General features: G+C 40.6%; 1 protein-coding gene across 2 annotated transcripts in view; it reads right to left on the bottom strand.

Annotated features, from left to right (window-relative positions):
- FRMD4B (FERM domain containing 4B) overlaps positions 1 to 20,353 on the bottom strand; it is a 286,248-nt gene that overhangs the window by 74,943 nt on the left and 190,952 nt on the right. The gene's annotated exons all lie outside the window — the stretch shown is intronic.

Genomic DNA, 20,353 nt, shown 5'->3' on the forward strand with positions numbered 1-20,353 from the left:
TGTTCAAAATTGTTTGCAGAGCTCACTACACCCTTAAATAATTCAGGTAAAAGCACAGGTACCACACACTCACTCTCTAAGCAGAACTTTTCTGTAGGCATGCAACTGCCTGCAAAATATGAAGGATAAGGGGAATGGATGAATCACCTTCCCAACAGTACAGTAACTTTGCATTAAGGAGAAAAGATGTTCTCAAACTTTTCTGTGAATATAAACTTCTCCTTTTGGAGAGGTAGGTAGGAGGACCTATAGATGACCCTTTAGCAACATTCTGGAGCATAGTCAGCAGCCACTGAGAGAAATGGAAAATTTAGTGAAGAAATAACTCCCCTCTACTTTTGTCTAGGAAAAACAACAAGTTGGCATAGTTCTGCTCCTGTAACATAGGAGCCAACTCATTATTCTAATATTTCTAAAATGGGATGGAGGAATAACACACAAATAATGTACGTGGTTATGTGGAGGTTTGTGTTATGTACACACACACACTAGATATTTCACTCATGAACACACACACACATACACACACACACACACACACACACACACACACACTATATAGACTGTTACCATGCCTGCATCCCCCTGCAGAATTTTGAGGTCCTCATACAGTCATCCATGTGTATCTATGGGGGAGCCATTTTGTCCCCCCCCCCCCATGGATAACAAAAAATGTGGGAGCTCAAGACCCATTGTTTCCTATGTTAGCACAATGTGCATGCACCTCCATTAAAAACAGCGGGGCTTGCTGTCTGTGGAATCTCAAATCCATGGTTGGCAAGTTCACAGATGAGTCCACTGTATTTTTATCTCTCATATCTGGAGATAGCATGTTTTCGAGAGATTGATGACCTTTCAGGAATTGTAGATCAGGTTCCCAAGAGGGGAAAAAAGTGTCCTGAAGCATGTGTACATTCAGGTAAACAAGATCAGCAAATCTAAATGTGTGAATTAAGTGCTACTTCCTTGACCCAAGTAATCTGCATTTCCTCTCACAAATTGAAACAATGGATCTCCTTGCACTCAAAGAGGTAAGCCAACTTCTCTACCTTCCCCCTGTTGTGTCCCCAGACAAACTTCCCCATCCATCCATCTCAGGGATATCCTGATCCAATCACTGTTTTTGTCACATTAAAATTAAAGCCAGCAATAAGTAAATTCCTGGGAAAAGATATCCAGCCTTTGTTACTTGACCAGATAGCCCATTACTTGGTGCTAGTTTTCAGGTATAAATATGTTCCAAAACTTAGCCGCTGTGCACAGAGACAGCACACACTGCTGCTTATGTTCTGTGTCACCCCCACATCTCCCAGTCTCAGCCATTTCACTCCAGCTTTCTGTGGTCTACTCAGGTAATTATAACCCCCTGAAAGCCCCTAAAAACTCTGCTATCCTATTTGCATTTCGGTTAGCTCTGTATGCTGTGTTGGTTTTAATTGCTATCTAGTGTGTGTGATTGCACTTTCTTCATTTTTCTAAATAAAAACTTCTTAATTCACATAAAATCTGCAGTCCTCTTCAGTTAGTACTGGCATAAACAGATGCAAATGGTCCAGAGGTTACCCAAGCCTCTTGCAAAAGCTGATTTCCCCAACATTCGAATAACATTGACATTTGATGGGGACTCCCCCGGCCCCCCACCTGTTCTTTGAGTAACAATACAGAAACAAAAAGTGCACTTCATGAGCAAACAAAATGTGCCATTCCAGCCATAGTATTCTACAATGAACATTCCAAAAAGTAATAAAAAAGGATTCCATTTCATCAGCCAGATTTTTGCAGAATCTAGGTCTCAGTTCGCCACAAGCAGAAAGCATGCCCACTGCAGTCAAGTGCCTGCAAGGCAAATAGCTGTTGATGACTTATCCAAAAGCAGGACTTCAAGGAGTTGATATAACTGGGCTTCTGATTTAAAATATGACCATTTCTCAAAGTAATTCAACAGAGGGCATGTAGTTGCCAAAGTAATTCAATAGAGAACAGTATTTATTAGCTGCTCACATATGTTTGTGCTTGATGGCCGCAGCACCAAAAAGTGTCTTGCATTTGTAAATAGTCCACACTGGCTTTAAAACAGCAGACAGAGGGTGTAATCCTGCTGGTACACTGCACTACTGGCTGCAATTTTTTTCTCATATAACCCTTCTAGAAGAAAGCTGGCACAATATGGTACTCTAAAGTGTTTTTTTCAAAGCCATACTTCCTTTACACCACTGTGGCTGCAAATTTTATTCTCTTGCTGGTGCAGTTATGCTGACGCAGTGAACACTGGGAGACCTTTGATACTACACAACTTTTAGTGCTATGGTTATGCTTTAATACTCATGGCAACATCCCATAGAATCCTGTGACTTTTAATTTAGGGAGAGCAGTTTAAAATTTTAAGCTACAGAGGAGAGGTCTCGCACATCATCAAGCTACAAGATTCCATAGGAAGTGACATGAAACCCATAAAGTTTGAGTCCAAGGTGTTTGAAGGACTGCATCTCCTTTTATGAGATCATTAGAGCATTGAGTTCTTTAGACACTTCTTTCTATCCCACCAGGGACGTAGCCAGGATTTTGGGAAGGGGGGGTCCAGACTAAGTGCCTCCATTATAATGGGGCTTGGGTGCGGCAGCGCAGCAGCACACATCATTCATTGTATCTAATGGAAAGGGGGGGGTGGACCCCAAGGAACCCCCCCCCCCCAGCTACATCCCTGATCCCACCAACCTCTCATTTGGTGAGAACAGCAGAGAGTGCTTTCTTGGTGGCTTCTCCCAGGCTCAGCAACTCTCCCCCTAGTGAGGCCAGGATGGCCCCATCCCTGCTTTCCTTTTGGTGGCAGATAAAAACATCTTTGTGCCATCAGGCTTTCTCAAAATGACAAGGGTTGGACTTTAAACGGTGTGTAATTTAGATTTTAAGGTTTGCATAGAGTTTTGAATACATTTTAAATTTTCATGTGTAATCTTTTTAACTTTTTAGAATTGTTTAATCAATTTTCTAAACTCTGAAACTACATTTTAAGGTGTGTATTGTTTTTAACTTGTACTGCTTTAAATTTTTTTTAGTCACTTTGGCACGTTACAGACCGCCCAAAATGGGCAGTCTCGCACCGCTGCTGGTTGCTCCGCGAGGGAGCCGCAGCAGCCAAACCGCGCAGCTCCCTCTCGGAACAAAAAGAAGACCCAAAATGGCGCTTCTTTCCGTGGCGTGAATATGATGCCATGAGGCACCAATAGTGCACTCGCAGCGTCATATGCACTGCACGACATGCGGACGCAGCACATCTGCTACGTAAAGATGCTGGCCCCAGTGTGGAACGGGCGCCGCCATTTTGTACGGACTGGGTCTGTATTAGGGTTAGGGGCGTCCGGAAGGGATGCCCCTTTCTAACCCTAATACAGACCCAGTCCGTACTTTATGCCCGTCTGTAACGGGCCATTGAGTCCCTACATCAAGAGAAAGTTGGGATATGAATAAACAAAACAATAAATATAATAATGGCAGTTAAAGTGGACTCATTGCACAATAACTGTGTAATGTGAAAAGGGCCCAGGATTCATCCAGAACTTCACATCTCCTAACATCATCTCCCAACATAAAACATTCCAATGGGCTCTATCAGCACACTCCTATGCTAATATTCCAGCATATAATATTCAAGTGTATATTTAGCAAGTGAAGCCAATCACGCTGTATCAGCCTTTCCAACCTGGAGCCCTACAGGTATTTTAATTTTTTCAATACCAACTAGCCCCAACCATGGTCAGGAAAACTGAGAGTTGCAATCCAAAACATCTGGCCTCTGTTCTATGCCTGGTGTGCTTGTGGCTTTCTTTAAGTCCCAGTGAAAGAAGGGGACTTAATATCATGATGATAAGCAAAAGTGCTTGAATCAAGATTGAGTCCCCACCAGTGAAGACATTGCAAAAGAAAATGTCACTCTCTAATCCTGACATTTCAATTAACTCACAGTATGTGCCACATATACATGGTAGCTTCTTAGCCTACTTCAGAGGTCCTCCTCATTAATGAAAAAGGTGGAAAAAGTCATTAAGGTGTTTTACTTAGGAAAGACTACGGATTATTCATTTGTTAGACTAGATGAAAATCTGAGGATTGACTAGATTTCAATCCATTGTCTTTAATACAGGATCAACCTTCACTTAACCCAGCATGACCTAAATGAAAACGCTTTACACATAAAGCAAGCCAATGAACAAAGCGTCATGCCTGCATACCTACAGGAAAAGGATAATTTACGAGTAAAATAATACAAATTGATAATTAAGTAAAGGGAATGACAGGCTGCAAATGACAACTTTCAAGTTCACTAGTCACAGTAACTGGAGGGAAAACTTTTCAATCCTGAAGTAATAGTTATATAATGTTGCATGCACAACAATATTACAACTTATTTTCTTATTCTTTTTTTTTTTTTGGATTTGTACATTCAGATTTGGAAACACTACTCTCAGTTTATCTCTAACCATATAACCTTTCTTTATTTCTGCTTAAGCTATTAATACTGGGTTCAGATGATTATCTGCAATTCAGAAAGCCACTCAAAAACCAGTTTTGGAAACCTGAGCCACAAAGGATTTCCATTATTTGCTGCATGTGACCACACTGAATTGGATTCATATTATGTACAGAACAATCAGGCTGGTGGAAGCGGACCAATGTTAAGGGTGCTAGATCCACTTGCTTTCTGATTAAATTAATGTCTAAGCAAATTATAATAAAATTTCATGACAGCAATGAGTGGATTGCTGCAACTTTTCATCTACCTGCATGCTTCATAGCCACTAAAGAAATGAAGAAAACACACTAAACTTCCTGGTCCCGAAAAGTGCCGTATTGGGGCCTTTGCCCTGCCCCCAATATGTTGGGCAAAGGGGCGGCTGCAGCCCTCCCCAAATTGGCAGCCTGTATCCCACCTATAGTATCCATTTTAGTACATTCTTCCATTAGGGAGCAACAAGGTTCCTTATATTACACTCTCACACATAAGATACACCCCCCTCCGTATCCATGGAGTGTGTGTGTGTGTGTGTGTGTGTGTGTGTGTGTGTGTAAATTGAAAAAGCAAGCCTTGATTTTGCCACTTTATATAAGGGACACCATTTGACTACACCACTGCATATAATGGGACCTGAGCATCCATGGATTTTGATATCCATGGGGCTTCTCAAACCAAACCCCATAAGATACCCAGTGCCCACTGTATTTACACCTAGGCACAAGAGAGCCAGTTTGGTGTAGTGGTTTGAGTGTTGGACTATGACTCTGTAGATCAGGGTTCAAATCCTCATTCAGCAATGAAGCCCACTGAGTGACATTGGGAAAGTTAAACTCAGCTTGAGAGGAAGGCGAAGGCAAGCCAAACCCCCTCTTAACAAAAACCCTGTGCCCAGAAAATTCTGTGGTAGGTTTCCTATAAAATGGAAATGACTTGAAGGCATACAGCAACAATAACATATATATTGACTCTTCCTGTTCACCAACTCACAAACCCACCTTCAACAGACCCACTTGGTTCGATACCAAGCAAAAATAGAGTTTTTGGCTCTGTGTATGTGTGTTAAGATATGCTGTTGAAATATTTACAAAGAGAATTTGAAACTGAAGAACTTGCACCTTCTGGGAAAGACCAATTGCCATATGATTTCATTGAGAGTCAGCACAGAACACTTGCAACTTTCAAGAATATGACCTCAGAGTAGCAGACCCATTTCCCCATGGATCAAGCAGGAAAGAGATCTGTTTCCCTTTACTTGTGGATTTATTGTTAAGCACATAGGGATTATTCATGGTCTGCATGATGCCAGGAGAAGACCCTACAGCTGTTGCAAGCAGCAGACGTATTGTTGCTGACATTCATGGGTTCTTCCTCTTTGCACAAAAGTCAGATTAGCCCCATTAGTTATGGTTCTTTTGTGTGGCAGCAAAATGAAAAACTTGTTATCATAGTCCTAGGTCCTGATAACAAAGGACCCCTCAGACTATAAAAAGGCATACATACAAAGACGAAGAACTAGCAAAACTACAAGGGAAAATGGCATTAAAGTGCACGTCCTGTCCATATATCGCAAGAGAAAGCTGGAAAAGCCTTTGGAATAGTTAGGTAGAGCTGCATATAACAAAACAAGTCAATTCCCTGCTTGTTTCTCTCTTTGCCATGGGCCACATACATGGGGAAGGTTCTAATTAATTACTGGTTTCCATTTCATCTAAACGCAAAAACTATGGCTGTCAGCTTCAGAATGCATTGAAATATTAAACCAACTCAAAGCCACAAGTTGTTATCCAGGGAGGGTCCAAACAATAGTTTCCCAGTTTTGGATAAAATTGAAAATTATGTTTAATTACAGACTTCCTCTTTTGCTCATATTTCAACAAGAAAAGCAAATGATTTGCAAGCACAGGCGAGCAGGTTTGTTCACATGTCAGCATATTAATCTGTTTTAGTATGGTCAGTATCTCTGTTTTATGAATGCTTCATGTGATGACCATATGCAAAGCCACATTATAATGATTTCCTGATTCTGTCAGTCAAAAAGCTAGAATTTCTGCTTATAACAAATTACTATTGACTGAATGAAACCAATAATGGTAGAACAGTAGCTACAGCTTTTTATATACAGTATAGCATCTTCTCTATGTTCAGGTGGGAATTATGCAGCTCTCCTGATGAAGCTGGACTCCAAGTTCCAGCAGTATAACCAATGATGAGATATGCTAGGAATTACAGTCCAACCACATCTGGAAGCCTGTATAATCGCCACTCCTGAGGCCTTATCACACAATGCTGTTATAACACTATTATTCCATTTTAACTGCCATGGTAATATTCTGGGGAATTTTGGGGTGTTTAGTTTAGTGAGGTACAAGAGCTCCCTGACTGAGTAGTCCAAATATTGCTCCTCAAACTGCAAATCCCAGGATTCCATAATAGTTGCCATGGTACTGAAAGTGGAATAATAGCACTAAAACAGTGATGTGTGAAAAGGCCCTTGCTCTAATTACTCAGGAGACTCAGGATGCTGTCACACCACAGAATTAACCTAGTTTGACACCGTTTTAACTGTCATGACTACATCCTATGGAATTCTGGGATTTGTAGGTTGTTGTGGCATCACAGATCTCTGACAGAGAAGAATAAATATCTCACAAAACTACAAATCCCAAATCCCACAGCAGTGAGCCATGATAGTAAAAATGATGTCAAACTGCATTATTTATGCAGTGTAGATGAATCCAAAGAGAAAGAGAAACAGGCAGGGAATATAGCAAGATGCCTGGCCCTGAGCTCTGCTGGGGTTTTTGCTTTGTCCATATAAACAGCAAATTATCCTCAAGGGAATATGATAGATTAGCCTCAAGGGAGTACAGACCTGAAACCTACTTTATAGCCTCCTAGTGATTCCAGGAGTTTTCTGTTTAAGTTTTTTTGTCTAGGATTTTTTTTTAATATAGCAAAAAGAAAAAAAAACACAGGTCTAGAGTGTAAAATCTAGCAAACAGATGTTTTGCCACTGGATGGCTGTGTTTTGAGATCTGAGCAGTTGCTTGTTTTGAACAGGTTCCCAATCCCGCCCCACTCCCCACCTAGCATGTACAACTTGCTGTTAGAGTTTTCTCAGTGAGCTAATAAGGGGATTGAACTATGTATATTTAGCTTTTATACAGTATGTCTGACAGCATGCCTTGCAAGTCACAGAATATGTATTCCTCCCATTTGATGTTGATGTTCCTGACTTTCAATTTCACTGCAGTAACAGTCTGCAGGATGTATTTTTGTACAAACCATTTCCTCTTACAAACGGTGTTTATCACCAAAAATAATGACACTACCCCTCCAACTCCCTTAAAATCGTCAGCCATCAGGAATTCATTACGTTGTCTGTGTTATGCTATACCAGGCAGCAGTTATCTTTGCAGCCCATGGCCTATAATGGAAACCCAATGTGTCAGCTATTTAAAGAAAATAGAAGCCCTCCTGGCAGCAATTTAATTAACTTCCAGGGAGTAGGTATGGTTAGGTCTGCCCTCTGAAAAAACATTACTACAGAAAATGGAATTTGAGATTGTCTGCTAGAAAATAAAGTTTCAAAAGGGGAATACTTCTAATGCTTAATGGACCGGGGGGGGGGGGGGAGGGTAACATCTGGTTCTTCTTTTCCCCAGTGCAAAGGGAGCTGGTTGGTGCCAGGGCAGAGTTGTCTCTCCAAACACTTATTGGCCATGGAAGTATGCCTTTGGTACTGCTGAGCTGCTGCTGTATGGTCAGCAAAAAGGTACTGCGCAAGGAGATATGAGGTATCACCTTGAAAAATGTACTTACGTTGGTGTTAACACTGATTATGCACTATAAATCACCAAGAAGATACTGGTACATGCTAAAGCAGACAGACTAATAATGAAGTCTGACAGTGCTTCCCCAGCAAGCTAAAATGAGCAAAAGGAAGATAAGTTATTTTTAAAAACACAACCACCACCACCCTATAACATCTAAGGTTTCCTTGCCAGCACACCACAGACTATGCTGGTTTGGGGAATTATGGAAGAAAAGATAACTTTTCTAGACTGTGAAGAAGAAACTGTTTCCTTCGGTTACTGCACATTAACATGGATTCAAACCTGAGAAGAATTTACCATCAACCACGGGGGGGGGGGGGGGGGAGGGGGAGTATAGAAAAGCTGCCTGGCTAAACAGATGGATGGAAACAATAATGTGAAGTCAAAGGCTTTCATGGCCGGCATCCATAGTTTTTTTTGTGAGTTTTTTGGGTCATGTGGCCATGTTCTTGAAGAGTTTGTTTCTGATGTTTCACCAGCATCTGTGGCTGACATCTTCAGAGAATGCTGGCATGGAAGTGACTTGGGTACAAATCCTCTTTGCATATTGTCCCACCCTGAGGCCTTGCCATTCAACAACAAAACAATACACAGATTAACTTGGAAATCACTCATCCCAACCCAGAGTCACACAGTGTATATACCCCACTCACTTCCACCCACAAACAGCTTTTATTCTTTGAGAGCCAGCAATGTTAGCGAGTAAGTGGAGGGACTCTAAACTTTACTGCCACTTTATAATGATGCTTGGAAATTGGATTATATACTCTAATGAAGAATTTGGACCCATCAAAAGTGAGGGAAAGGAAGAATACAAAAAAATGGGAGAGAGGAGCTGAGGAATGTTAAGCGAAGTATGCAAAAGGGGAGTGAGGGGGATGGGATATTGCGAACCTATGTGTTCAGTGTCCTGTTCCTGCTTCCATGTTGATTTTCTGTACTCTGAAAGGAGAGGGAAAGGAGATGAATATAATAGCTTCATTAAGAGCTATTTTCTCCTAAGGATTCTTTCCTTGCTTCTCTTTTGTTGTTCTTTGCCATCCAGTTGGCTCCAGCTTAGTGCAACTCTCTCATCAGGTTTTCCAGCCAAGATCTATTCTGAGGAAGTTTGGCATTGTTTTCCTCTGGGACTGATAAAGTGTGATTTGCCCAAAGTCAAGCAGTGGGTCTGCATGGGAGAGTGAAGATATGAACTCTGGTTTCCTGGAGTCCCAGTCCAACACTCAAACCCCTGCAACATGTATTTTAGTATTTTTTTAGTTTGTATTGACCTCATTTTTTAATGAGGGTAAGTGCCTGGTGCATATATCAGCACGGGATGTTCTATGTCTCCCACATACACAGCAATGAACAGAGAAAGCACAGAGAAAGGAGAGAGACCACCAACCTTCTTGGCTCTTCTGATTGTTTATATACACACATGTGTTAGAGAAAGAGAGATGTTACTCCAGTTATAAGAACTTTTGCAGAAGGAGTCAAACATTTAGCAGAAGAAAAAACATTTTCAGCACTTTGGGCTTTTGCTTTGGCAAAAGAACAGACACAAGCTGCACAAGCTGATGTCCTTTTTTTATGGGAACATAAAGGTCATAGCTCAGTAGGACAGCATCTACTTTGAAGTTCTCAAATTCAGTTCTCAGCTAAAAAAAATCAGAGGCAATTAGCAGGGATGGGAAAGGCTCCTTACCTGAGATCTTAGAGAAGTCGTGCCAACTAGAATGCCCAGTGAAAAGCCTCTATTGAGAAAAAGGTAGTGAATTATGTAGCTGGAAGGGGGTGTAGGTGAAGCTTTTCTGCAGGTCTCACTCCTGCCCACAGCATGCCACCCCCCATTACATAAACTGGGCTGGAGCACAAAATAGAGAACCGAGCCTCTTAAAAAGTGCTTATCAGACTGATGTGGGAGATAGGGAATTTATTTTTTACCATTTATATATTTCTGATGAGTATTGGATTTGTGCACATTCACTATAAATGTTTCTTTCTTTCCTAGAAACCAAATGGCACTGTTCAATAGACCTCCACTTGGAATAGCACTGCTCTAGAGAATTCAGCTTTGTGGGGGGAAATTCTGGAGGAAGTGGTTTTAGAGAGAGGTTTAAAGAAGATATTCCAAAGTGCTGAACCCTATTCCCAGAACAGATACAGTACTTTTAATAATTTATTTAAAGTTCTGACAAATAGCCAGAACAAGTTCACTGACCCACAGACACTGGAGCCACCAATTTCCACTGGTCAAAAGACAGAGCTGGTAGTGGGCAGGTCCATGGGAGAAACTTCTGAAAGAGGCTACTAATTATTATTTTAAATAAATTTGTTGTTGTGCCATCAAGCTATCTCCAACTTATGCTGACCCTACAACAGGTTTTTCTTTCTTCAGAGGGAGCTTGCCATTGCCATCTTCTGAGTAGGGGCTCCATGGCCGAGCAAGGATTTAAACCTTGGCCTCCATAGTTAGAGCCCAGTGCTCAAACCACTACACCACACTGGGTCTTGTACTTTAAATAAATACTCCACACAAAATACTTCTATGAACAGAATATACTTTTACTCTATAAGACACAGAATCCCATATGATCTTGGAAGCTAGGCAGGGTGAGATCTGGTTAGTATTTGGATGAGGGTCTGCCAAAGAATACCAGGTGCTGTAGAGTAGGATTCAGAGGAAGGAAATGGCAAAATCACCTATTGAGTTTTCCATGCTCAAGAAAACCTTATGAAATTCATAGGTACAGATAAAAACACAAAACGTTACAGTGTCAAACACAATTAAACAAATGATGGTATTAAAACAATACTTAATTTGAAAGCATTTTAAATAAAAAAGTAATCTATCACTAAAAATAAAGTACAACACCCAGCCATTAAATCCTCCTTTCTCAGGTGCCAATTAAATGCCACAAGCTCGCCTGACTAAATATGAGGTCTCATGGTTTTGGCTTTTGGAAGGGACTGATTGTTAAAACTCACTTCATGACTCCAATCCTTTATCTGCATCTATGAACCTTCTTTTAAAAATAAACACGTTTCAATGATCTGTTAAGAAAGCCAGGTAGCTTAAAACACATGGAAATCTTCACTGGCAGATATGTTCTGTAAAGGTACCTCATTTGAGGACTTTCTCATCATGAACTGTTCTGGCAAAAATCCCTTGGCATATATCAAGGGGCTCTGTATCTTCCAAATGTGCCACTTAGATGCCAGATTTCTCTAGCTTGAACTGAGAACAAAGCTTTCAAGTAAGCTGACACTGTACTCTCAGTGCCTGAAACAAATGTTGCTTTCCCTTCTAAATCCCTGTTGCTGCTTTCCCTTAGGTATTACTATCTCATTAGCGGCACACAATATTCTTGTTGATACAACAACGGCATGGGCTGAGGTCTGCTTATAAGTGGGCTTGTCTTCTCCCTACCAGTCACACTACTTAACATAGGAAAAGCAAAAGTAAAAATACATTCATATCAGCAATCCTGTTCTCAAAAAAAGAACTGGAAACTGGAAAAAAGGACTGGAAACTAACAAATCTATAGTCCTGTGTATTCAGTTCACAGACTGTTGTGTGTTGTGTGCCTTCAAGTACTTTCCGATTTATGACAACCAGAATAGCAATAGCAAGTACATTTCTATACTGCTTATCAGTGCACTTAAGCACACCCTAAGCGGTTTACAAATTGTAAACCAGTCCGGAAGACGAACCTATCACAGGGTTTTCTGAGCAGGTTTCTTCAGAGGGGGTTTGCCATTGTCATCGTCTGAGGATGAGACAGTGTGACTTGCCCAAGGTCACTCAGTGGGTTTTCATGGCCAAGGAGGGATTCAGACCCTGCTCTACAGAATCATGGTACACTGCTCAAACCAATACACCACTCACAGTCTGGACACTAATTTAAAACCATAGATTTTCTTTGTTCCTGTCTAGAGAGTTTAACTGGGCTATGTGTAGTTATAACAGCTTGATATCCCTTTGACTGTCATGGTTTAGTCCTGCATATAGTAATTCTAGAATGTGCATTTTAATCCTCAGCCCCTCTTCTCAGGTACTGTAAATACTGTAATTTAGGGAAGAACACAAAGACTTTCTAACAAAGAATTCGAAATCCCTCACCAAAGCACAAATCCCAGGACACAAGAGGACATAGCCATGAGACTTAAAGTGGTATCAAACTGGTACAACTATGTATTCTAGGGACACCAGCGATTTGACTGCCCGCATACGCCTCCTCCTTCCCCTCCACCCTATCACACAGGTTGCATCTGCACTGTAGAAATAATGCATCTTGACATCACTTTAACTGCCATGGCTTCATGCTATGGAATTCTGAGATTTGCAGTTTGTTGTGGTGCTAGAGCCATAGCATTAAGCCATGGAAATTAAAGCAATATAAAACTGCATTATTTCTGAAGTACAGACTGAGTGGCAGACATCACCAAGACCTTATCACAGTGGTTTTAATTTTCCATTCACTTATTCCCTTTCCCCAACTGGTTTTTGTTACATGCCCAATGAAGAAATCTGGAATTCTCAAATGACTGTGCACATAATAAAATGAAACGAGTTTTAGAAAGTTAAAAAAAGGTAGTTCTCCAAAATAATATGGAAGGAAATCTCCCTAGTAGTAATGTTCATGCTTAGCACTCTGAAGATTTATTCTCCAACATCCTCACTTTAAAAGATTACATCTAATGGAAACTTTGGAGAGCTACTACCAGGGTAAGCATCACTGGGCTGCATGGGACAATAATCTCAATTAGCATAAGGAAGCTACTCATTCTCCCCCAAATGGTTGTATGTGTAAAAAAATACATTATCATCACATTCAGAATATTTAAAATGCTTCTAGGTGATTGTAGTGACATTTGGCCTGAAATCCTAACCTAACTTTTATAGGCTGAAGATATGCTGGATCCATTGTGGCATATTTCTGTGTAGAGCTGTACACAACTGCACTGTGAGAAAGATAACTCTGAAATGGTGAAGTAGAATATTCTCTCTCTCTCTCTCTCTCTCTCTCTCTTATATATATATACACATATATCAAAACAAAATAAAACAAAAACCACTATGTCGGTCAAAATCTTGGAGGAATTGATTTATTGTCAACACCTGGTTTCAAATACTCATTCTTTTTCTCTGAAGCCAGGACTTGGTATCAACTGGGTGTTATGACTGCCACTTCAAAAACAGATGCTTTGCCCACCTGCTCTTTCACCAACTGTCCCAACATTTTTGTCAGCCATTGAATCAATGCTAATATTATTTACATGGCCATCTTGAGCCTCTACAACAGCAACAACTTAAACCAATTTGACAGTTAGGGGACTTCTAGTGTGTGTAAGCATTATTTAAGCTGCAATGTTTATCAAATTAATTATGTTCAATTAATTAATTTTGCTCTCCTAAATACATCTAGTAAGCATTAAGCCTCCTTCAATATAATAGAACTTCCTTCCAAGTAAATACAGTTGTCCCTCTCAATTCACAGATTTGGAGTCTGTGGACTTAATTATTGACAGATGGCAAGTGGGGAGAGACAAAATGGCACATGTGCCCAGGGCATGCACACCACCATTGAAATCAGTGGGGCTTGGATACGTGTGATTTTCCAGATTCACAGGTGGTGGTGGTGGTCCAGAACGGATCCACTGTGAATCAGGAGGGTAAATTTCATATACAGTCGGGAGGGAGAACTGTCTATAATAAATCAGGCCATTGATTTGTTTCATCTGCTACTAACCAGTACTGGTTGACTGGGATTTCAAGCAAAATTCTTTGCTAGTGCTACCTGGAGATACTAGAGACTGAAACAGAGACCTTCTGAATATATGGTACTCTGCTATGGAATTGTCTGCTCTCCTCTCCTCTTCCTTCTAGTTCAGACTGCACTGCATGGTTACAATTCTACATCTGCTTATCTGGAAGCAAGCTCCTCAGCACAGTAGGATTTATTTCCAAGTAAATTTATAAACTTATAGAAGCAGGCAAAATCTTTTAGTCTGCTACCTAACGGCTACCTATTTGGAGGTAAGGTCCTTTGAATTCAATGGAACTTATCTTTCAACAGACATGTACAGAACTGCACTTTTAATACAAGAACTCACCAAAACTGTAGGTGGTAGGCACTACTACAGAAAAAACATGATACCTTCTTACACATAGGTGGAAATGCTTCTTCTAGGATGACATTTTGCAATGCATATGTGCATCATCATCATCATCATCATCATCATCCAAGTATCCTCCCTCCATTCAATTTTGTTTTATTTTTGCAAGGATTGTTTAATAAACAAAAACAATTGATTGAAAAACTCATCAGAACAAAAATAAACAAGCCTGTGCTCTCAAAGCAATTGACTGTCACAATTTATTTTTCTAACATTATTTGTTATGTATTATTGTTGGATCAACTATGTGTTTCGTAAGGAATTGTTAGTCACATACAGTAAATAACCATTAACACCACCACCCCACATAGTATTTAAGTCTCTATTCCTACTAGTGGATAAGCCATACTAAAGTGTGTGGAAACTATTTCAGAGCAAAACTGCAAGACTTTCTAAACTGCTTGTACTGCTGTATTAATGATACATTTTCTTAATTTAATTGTGAAAGGGCAGAAGTACTGATGCGTAACTTAATAAAACAAATTAATAATACTTGCATTATGAAATATCACTCTAAATGATCAACTCTTCTCTGCTAATTAGATTACTGTATTACTCTAATCCTTGAACCAAATCCAATAGTTTGAGGTTAATTCACACAGTTTTCCTTTTTAATTCTCCCCCCCACCTTTGATTTACTATAATTGTTTGTTCCAAGCAACTGTTCCCCCAAGATTCTGTCTATTCTTCACCTGCACATCATTTTGTAGATTCCTCTCCTGCTTGTCCAGCTTCTTTCCCATATTTGCTTGGTAAAAAAGTCTCAGACCATCTTTCTGAGACATTTTGCAACTGGGATGTTGATCAAGGCTCCAATCCTGTACATAGTTAACTTGGGAACAGTGGGATAGTACAGCAAGAGCCTGAATCTTTTAATTAACAAGGACTATAAATGTCCTGGCTTTATTCATTTAAATTTCCATCCAGACTTTACTTCCAGGAGGGAATAAAACCACCTAAAACTGCTCAGAGATTAAATGACATCAAGCACATTGGAACTAATTGTTCAGTCTCTGTTTGTTGCCCTAAGTATTAACATGCCACCCTGTGTAACATCATTTCCTACTTCTTTTTTGGTAGAGATGCTTATACTCCTCCCTCCAGAAGCAATGACATATGCTCTCATGCAGCATATCTGTTCAGAAATAAATGCAAGTTACATGCTGTGAGATAGGGATGGGGAAAGATAAACTTCACATGCGATCGCATGCTGCCCACAGCTGCTGTTTTAACATGATATGCTCTGGGGAGCTTGACATATGGCAAAATAATCTTGTATTTACTAACAGCTTCCAAAATATCCTGAATGCTTACAATTGTCTCAAGGTATCCCAAGATGACATTAAACCATTCTCCAGGCCTGATATCACCAAAACTGTGGGGGAAAGGTAGTTGCACAAAACAAAGAACGATTTGCCTGAACAGAATGGCAGGTTACAGACCGCCATTTCGGACGTCCTCAGGACATCCTAGTTTGAAAAAGGGGCATCTCTTCTAGATGCCCCTACTCCTATTACAGACAGAGTCCATAACAAATGGCAGTGGCCGTTCCACACGGCTGCTGCCATTTTGACGTAGCGGACGCTGTGTGTCCGCATATCACGCGGTAGAAGTGATACCACGAGTGTGTGACTAGCGCCTCATGGCGTCTCTTCCGGGCCGCAAGAAGGAGCGTGATTTTCGCGCTCCTTCTTGGCAGCGTCTGGGAACCGCGCCATTTGGCTGCTGCGGTTCCCGGATGTTGCAACTGGCGGCAGCAGCAGACTGCCGCTTCTCGGCGGTCTGTAATGCACCAATGATACACTGAACTCAGAACTCCGACAGAAGCCACTAAATTTAAGAACCATGTTAGCTTCAAGCCTAAAGTACTACATCTAGTTAGGAAAAATGAAATGCACAAATATAGGATGGGTAACATCTGGCCAGAAAACAGTACATGTGAAATGAATATACATAAGGGTCTTAGTCAACCACAGACTAACATGAGTTAACAGAGTGTGATGTGTGGAGACCAAAAACACCAATTAAGTTCTGGGCTGCATTGACAGGAGCATAAATAAAATAATAAATAAAACTTTAATTTATATCCCGCTTTTTGTTACCACAATCAAAGCGGCATACAACAGAATTTCCAGATCAAGAGAAGTAGTAGTGCCATCCTGCTTTGGCAACACCTCACCCAGAATACTGTGTCCAGTTCTCGGCACCACAGTTTAAGAAGGATATTGACAAGCTGAAACATATTAAAAGGTGTCCAAGATAATCAAAGGTCTAGAAACCAAGCCCTATGAAAAATGAATGGACTGAGCATGTTTAGCTTGGAGAAGAGAAGAATGAGAGATGACATAATAGTTATCCTTAAATATCTGAAGGTATATCATGTAGAAAATGGAGGAAGCGTGTTTACTGCTATTCCAGATACAAAAACAAAAAGTAATTTGCATCAAATTACAAGAAAAGTGACTCTATCCGAACAGTATAGAAAACCACTTTATTGTAAGAACTGATGGACAATGAAAAAGACAGTGGAGGATGGTGGAATCTCCTTCCTTAGAGATTGAGCAAAGGTTGGATGGGCATCTTTCAGGAGTGTTTTAGTTGTATATTCCTGCATGGCAGGGGGCTGGACAAGATGACCCTTGATTCTTGAACTTATGGTGCTAGACTGGCTTTTATAGTTTTTTTGTGGGTTTTTTTGGGCTATGTGGCCATGGTCCGGAAGAGTTTATTCCTGACGTTTCAGCAGCATCTGTGGCTGGCATCTTCAGAGAATGCCAGCATGGAAGAGAGTGGGGTACATAAACTGTGTGACCCTTGTTTGAGAGGAAGTGATTTACATGTTAATCTGTGTGCTGGTCTGTTGATCAATGGCAAGGTGTCAGAGTATCTAATTAATGATCCATTGCTTGCTGGGAAAATCCCTGACCCTGGGTGGTTTTCATTTGCATTCTGCTGGGCATTGATTTTGGTGTTTTTAAGGACTGGTAGCCAGACTTTGTTTATTTTAAGGGTTTCTTCCTTCCTGTTGAAGTTGTCTAGGTGTTTGCGGATTTCAATGGCTTTCCTGTGCATTCTGACCTGATAGTTGTTGGCGCAGTCCAGAATTTTGGTGGGCATAAAATAGTATTTTATGCCCAGGATGGTTCATAGAGTGTTCTGCTACTTCTGGTTTTTCTGGCTGACACAGTCTGCAGTGTCTCTTGTGTTTCTTGATTCATAGCTGAACACTACATTTGGTGGTCCCTATATAGACTTGTCCACAGCTGCACATTATGCGGTAAACTCCGGCAGCCATGAAAGTGTCTCTCCTGTCTTTTGCTGAGCACAGCATTTGCTGGATTTTTTTGGTTAGTTTTCAGATCATTTGGAGGCTGTGTTTCCCCACCAGTCTCCCTATTCTGTCTGTGACTCCTTTGACCCTTTGGGTGGTTGTTTGTCTTCACTCCTAAGGGTTTTTCTGGGTCTGGCAGCCCTTCTAATGTCTGAGCTGGAGTCAGGAATAAACTCTTCTAGAACATAGTCCTCAACCCCCCTCCATCCCCCCAATAAAAACCAACTATGGATGCCAGCCATGAAAGCCTTCGACTTCAGATTGGCTTTTCTTTATCTAGTATATTAAAATCACTTGATTTCTCAACATATGATATCTGGCAGTTTGACTATTTATTTGTTTGTTTAAACATTTATATTCCTACCCTGCAACCAAAGGATATGGACAATGAAACAACATTAGACAATCTAAAATGTTATGCGTTTTATAAATATGTGAACTGACCTCAATAAAATTAATTGTATTTGTGAACCAATTCATGCGTTACCACTAATGGACACTGGAAGGAACCAGCTTCCTCCCATACCACACCAGAATCAATTAGTCTTTGGCACTGAATATCAACTCTTCTCCAGCTTCTGTATCAAATGCTGGTACACTACACTGAAAAGAATACATCATGGGAAAGTGCTTCCCCCACTAATCCTTGTTGGTACTAGTAATGTATGAATGCAATCTAAAATGTTTCTGGCTACTAGCCATAGCCACTGCAAACAAACTGCAGTGTACCTGCGCCATATGCAGGCACACTATATGAGGCTTTCAGCTTATGCTGAAGCTGCACAACAATACAATAAATGGTGCGTGTGTGCCGGCACACTGCCACACCAGAATCCCTGCATAAGGTAAGGGTCTGCTATACAACAGGATAAAATATAGTAAAAGTAAAACAAAACAACAACCCATCAGCATAGGTACTGATGCAAACGGTATACAAAAGTTATATACCACTTTAAAACTGTTTAAAAACACACAATTTAACACTACATATAAACACTTAATGAAATTTTCTAAGTTGAACCTGTATTAATCAATAGACATGACATAGCAATTTTGCTAGTGGTATTCAGTTTGCAGTTGCTGATTTAAATACCGAATTGGGATTGCCACTTAAGCTAACAGTCTTGCTCAACTTGCATGCAGCATGGTAGCTTCCTTGATGCATTGGAAATCCTTTCATGGATTAAATCAGATTAAAGTTAAGAGTTCTAATCTGTGATTAATTAGTTAATCTTACCACTTTAAAGACCTAATGCTTTCAGTCCTGCTTGTACAAATCATCACCCTTAATTGTTACTTGCATTCTCTTACAAAATACCCAGCGACTGCTCAATCATGACATTTTCAGGTGGAGGATGTTTTGGCGTCAGCTACACTTGATTCAATGCATATACTGTAGTTGCTGCAAGTTATATAGGGAGTGTACCAATCCATGCAGCGATCTCCACTAATTCTCAAAATGTACCAACTGAATGGCAGAGCCAACACAGGAAACAAAGTTGGTGCTAAATATGATTCCGGTATACCTCTTTAGCTCCCTTTGACTTGTTGTTGTTGTTTTTTGTCATGCAAATAGCTATTCTAAAAATGCCCCTTGCCCCCTTCATTACATTGTATTTTATTGCATTGCTCTCTTTACACTTCACTTTCCCCCCAAACCTTCAGTGCCTGAGAGCAGTCACTGAGAAGGCCCTCCTCACGCATTTTCTCTGTGTGGGTAGTAGTTGATATCAATGGGAAATAATGCTCAAACTAGGAAAAAATAGCTTTTTGGATTACAGTTTGCTCCATCTATAGTCCCCAAAAGTACTTCTTCCAAGTTCTGGTATAAGCATACACTAAAAAGGTTCCTTCTATCTCATGCACAGTAAAAAGAAACACTGTAGTCTCTGCATTTGTTTTTCCTTTCCTTTTCCTAATTATGTGTCTGTCAAAACAGAATACTCATTATTATTTCCTTGTTTCCTAAAAACTACAGTGGTTGTGGCCTGGGCAGCAGGGACGTAGCCAAGGGGGGGGGGGGGATCTTGGGGTCCGGACCCCCCCCCTTCCATTAGAAAAATGAATGGTGTGTGCTGCTGCGCCGCTGCACCCAAGCCCCATTATAATGGTGGCACTTAGTCTGGACCCCCCCTTCCTAAAATCCTGGCTACGTCTCTGTGGGCAGTTAAACCCACTGGGTGTCCTTGGGCAAGTCATAGTCTCTTAGCCTCAGAGGATGGCAATGGCAAATCTCCTCTGAAGAAACTTGCCAAGAAAACCCCATGATAGGTTTGCTTTAGGGTTGTCGTAAGTCTGAAAGTACCTGAAGGCACACAACAATAACAATGGCTACATGTAAACTCTTGGCAGCAACAGAAATAGTGAGTTAGTAGAAAAGGGTTAGTGTATTTAGTTAATTTTAGATAATCCCTCAAATTCAATTAGACTTTTGTTAGAAGAGGGGAAAATTAACTACAATTGGTCCTCTAAATCCAGATTCCTTATCCATGGATTCAACCATCCATGGTT

Source organism: Sceloporus occidentalis, unplaced genomic scaffold, assembly GCF_023333645.1.
Source record: "Sceloporus occidentalis isolate IW3139 unplaced genomic scaffold, rSceOcc1.0.p SCAF_1, whole genome shotgun sequence".
NCBI lineage: Eukaryota > Metazoa > Chordata > Lepidosauria > Squamata > Phrynosomatidae > Sceloporus > Sceloporus occidentalis.